General features: G+C 40.8%; 1 protein-coding gene and 1 pseudogene across 1 annotated transcript in view; one reads left to right on the forward strand and one right to left on the reverse strand.

Annotated features, from left to right (window-relative positions):
• SV2C (synaptic vesicle glycoprotein 2C) overlaps positions 1 to 4,535 on the forward strand; it is a 49,285-nt gene that overhangs the window by 6,261 nt on the left and 38,489 nt on the right. The gene's annotated exons all lie outside the window — the stretch shown is intronic.
• Positions 2,954 to 4,483, reverse strand: LOC103595336 (annotated as a pseudogene).

A 4,535-nucleotide genomic window follows, 5' to 3' on the forward strand; every position in this document is an offset into this window, starting at 1 on the left:
GTCTGTATGTGGGATCCGAACCCTCGGCGGGAGCGCCGCCACGCTTCCCAAGAGGCGCACTAGCGCAGTGCGCCACCGGGCCGGCCCGAGTTTTTAAAACATGTGAAATGGGCCCTGGTTAGACAGTCTCCTGCCATCTTATTTATTCATTTTACTTTTATTTCGGAAATTGATTTTTTATAATGTCAAGATAAGACTTTAGTCTGGCGTCTATCCAAGTTACTGCAGATTCTTAATGGACAAAGTTTTTTATGTAGAGTGATGAAGAAATGAAGATCAGTGATGAATGTCCTTATATTAAAGACCCGAAGCCTTTGAGTAGTCCCTTCTTTTGAGGAGATGTACAATAGAGCAAGAGTATTTTCAAATTAAAGGATCGTAAAGCTGGAGGAATCTTGAGATGTCACCTAGACGCTTTAGGGTACTTCTCAGCCAGATGAGGACAGACCCTTTACCAAAGACTTCCTGAGACAGTATCTCTGTAGAGCCTCATTACCCTGCTTATCTGCCTTTTCTTCTAGAAGTTTCAAGTTACCAAGTCCACTCATAGTCATCCATGTTAATATTATTGTAAAAAGGCTGGAGGGGAAGAAGGTGAGGACACTCCAAAATAACAGATAATCTCAAAGTCATTTATATGTGACTTTCAAAGTCATGACATGATTCTACCACGACAAATTAATCTTCTTCTTGGTTATGCTGACAGTATGAAGTTGTGTGCATTTCCCCAAGGTCTTCTTTCTAAGCTCTTCTTGCTGTGCCCTTAACTGTTTTTTTTTTTTTTTTTAAGATGACCCCTAAGGGGATCTTAACCCTTGACTTGGTGTGAGCGAAGCCAGTGAGCGAACCGGCCGTCCTATATAGGATCCGAACCCACGGCCTTGGTGGTATCAGCACCGCACTCTCCAGAGTGAGCCACGGGCCGGCCCACTGTGCCCTTGACTTAAACATTATTGTCCAGGACTCCATTTTCAGCTAACTTCTCTTCTAACCCTATACACTCTCCTTAGCTGATCTCAGCTACTTCCTGCATCTGTATCTCTAAATCTAAACTTTAAACTCTGTCTATCAAAACTGTACCTCTAAATATAAACTTTAAACTCTATCAAAACTGTATCTCTAAATCTAAATTGCTCACCATAAGAATCCCCAAGCCTTTTCCTTGTCCTAAATTCTATCAGCAAGTACCACCAGTACCACCCAAACCAGAACCCTGAAAACCATCATATTTATTTCTTTTCTTTCTCCTCATTATATCTAAAAAATCACTATGCACTTTTATTCTACCTCCTAAATATCCCTCATCATTGCTCCTTACTTTCCATCTTTATTGCCACTAATTTGATTCAGTTCTTATCACTCACTGCCCTCTGACCTTATACTATTCTTCAGGAATCCCAACCTCTTTGTAGTTGCCCAAGACACTGTTTTCTCTCATACCTCTGGACAGTTGCACACGGTATTCCTACCACTTGGAATTCCCTCTGAGCAATTTAAGCACATGGCAAACAACATACTTCTCTGTAAGTCTCAGCTCAAATTCTGTAGTCCATGAAGTCTTCTCTCTCATTCCCAGGTCAAATTGGATGTTTTGAACAGTATTTCTCTCCTGCCTCATATAGACTTCCACTAAAGTACTTTTTGCTTTCTATGGTAATTGCTTGGAGGGTGTGATGTTTTATATTTGCATCTCCTGTGGGTGCAATGAATGAATGAACAAAGAAAACTTGATGAGTGGAGAAGAGGAAGCCTCCCAAACCTAATATGCTGAATGATAAAGAACACCCCTGTGGGACGGCCCCGTGGCGCACTCGGGAGAGTGCGGCGCTTGGGAGCTCAGCGGCGCTCCCGCTGTGGGTTCGGATCCTATATAAGGATGGCCGGTGAGCTCACTGGCTGAGCACGGTGCGGGCGACACCACGCCAATGATTGCATCCCCTTACCGATCACAAAAAAGGACAAAAAAAAAAAAGAACACCCCTGTGATGAAAAAAAAAAACAAAACTACAGCATCACCAAATCATTTCTATATATATTATTTTGAGATGACTGTATTTCTTTGGTTTTCTTTTTCTTGAGACCAAGTTTCATAAAATTTTTACTTGAAAAAAAAAATATTTTGCAAAATATAATTCTTCCAGTCAGAGAAACTTTCCCATAGTATTCATGGAAGTTTATAGTATGACATTCAAAGGGGAGAGGTTTTTTAAACAGACACCTACTGCAAAACCTACATGAAATGCCTTTAAAATGCAAAAGCAAGTAATGTAATTGTTGAATCTATTTGAAATTTTACAAGTTTCTTTAAAATGGTCCATATGGGGCTGGCCCGGTGGCGCACTGGATAAGTGCGCCACTTGGGAAGCGCGGCGGTGCTCCCGCCCGAGGGTTCGGATCCCACATACGGACCGGTTCCCGCTCACTGGCTGAGCGAGGCGCGGGAGCAACGCCGAGGGTTGCGATCCCGTTGCCGGTCCCCGGTCCGGTACGGGGGCGACACTGAGGGTTGCGATCCGTTGCCGGACACGGAAAAAGACAAAAGACAAAAAAAAATAAAAAAATAAAAATAAATAAATAAATAAAATGGTCCATATGGTATGAACAACCTCACAGCTGGTATAAAAATGCCTGTATTTATTTCAAAACACAAAAAACAATGCATATGAACAGTATTCTTTGAAAAATAATTTGCAACACTGCCACTGCATCATAAGGCAAACTTAGACAAGCGTGTTGAAAGTATTCAGAAAATTAACAAAACAAGCTGAATATTAAAGTATTCAAACATTTACCTTGACTTTTAAAAATACCACTGTTAAAGGTATGAGAACTTGCTGTCAAACTAATTCAGGACACCTTATTTCAAACTACGTGTAACATATTTTGCTATGTATACTCTAAACAAATGCACAACTAGGTTTTAGGATGTAAATTCCCATTTCCTAGGCAGGACTTAGTTTTTCTGTTGCTGTCTGGCAGCTTTGAACTTTGAAACCCTCTTTGCAGTTTCTTCTGATACTTCTGACAGAACCTCATTTCCTTCTGGAATGCTGAGTAGTACAGGATGAGCAATGGCTGGATGGGGTGTTAAGGATAAAAATTCTTTTTCTATGACAGTTCCAGAAAAAGCCTCAGGTGTTCCTGAGAAGGGCAAAAGTCTCTTTTGATGATTTTCTTGCTGTGCTTCCTCTTCCAAAATGCTGTCACTGGTGTCACTACGAGTGGCTTCTGCCCAGCTAATGCTCCTCAGAACTCCCCATGCACCATCAAATTCAGCGGCACTGCTTTCACCGGTATCACTCTTTGCAAACCAAATAGTGTTGTCCCCAAATACTGTTCTCTCTGCTTTGAGACTCCAGGATTGATTTACGAGGGACATATTCTCCATTCACAACACCAACAAGGGCTCTGTAATGACAGCAGGAGTCCTGATGGTAGGCCGCTAGTGGACAGAATGACAACGGCCAGTGCTGTTCTTTTGTTTACGTTTGGCTTCTTCTTTCTTCTCACTGAGTTTTAAAGTGGTATTTTCCAGTATTTATTTGGGTCCTTTTAGATTCAACAGTATGAGAAAAATGTATTGTTGGTACAGAATTATCTCCAACCCCTAACACATCACGGTCGTTTTCATTACCACCATCTTCTTCCTCATCATCACCATCATCTTCTTCATTACTATGGTAAGAATTTGAACAATTCACTGAACAGTTCAATTGACTATTCACTTAACCACTGAACATTTCTGAGCTTGTAACATCCTTCCAACAATTGCTGGGAGTGAGAGAGGCTGTTACCGGCTGCGTCACATTCACATTTGTGTTTTGATCTTCCTTTTCTTCTTAGATGTTGTATTTTCTCCATCCGCAATCACAGTGTCAGGCTTACTGTCAAGTTCACACAGCAATTCTTCTTGCCTCTCTAATTCTTCAAGTCAAGCCCATAATTCCTTATCAGCAAGCAAATCCTTGGATTTTGCATCATTTTAAAATCGGCTTCAAAAATGTCCGAAGTGTTGGGTTTGGAATGAGGTTTAGGAGCAATTCGGTGTTTTGCTTTGAATTCAAAGTCACTTTTAATTTCTTCTCTTATGTCAACAATAACACCTGCAGCATCACTCATTTTCTGCAAATCTGTGAATTCTACTCTAGCTTCAAAATTTTTCATCATTTTTTAAAAATCATCTGTTGTTTTTCTTACATTTCCTCCCCCTGATGTTCTGTGATTACCTGCTGTTTTACAATGGGTACTCAATCAGTAAGCAGATCAGAAGAGGACGAAGGAGAAAAGTATACAGTTCCTTATATGCCAATATAAGGTCTGGCAAAGGTCTAAGCAGTTAAAATATGTCCTTTCCAGTGCTCAACTAAACCTGGAGCCTGCTTTGCTGAGCTCTTTGCAAACCATTGTCCCCAGGTAAAACAGTGATTTCAATAGTATGGACAAGTTTTCCTGGCAGGAAGGCAAAGGGGCCAAATGGTACCATGATATTATAAGACAATTTATCAAGTAAGGTATTAAGTCTTTCTTGAAGGGCA

The sequence above is a fragment of the Galeopterus variegatus genome, unplaced genomic scaffold (assembly GCF_000696425.1).
Source record: "Galeopterus variegatus unplaced genomic scaffold, G_variegatus-3.0.2 Scaffold1749, whole genome shotgun sequence".
NCBI lineage: Eukaryota > Metazoa > Chordata > Mammalia > Dermoptera > Cynocephalidae > Galeopterus > Galeopterus variegatus.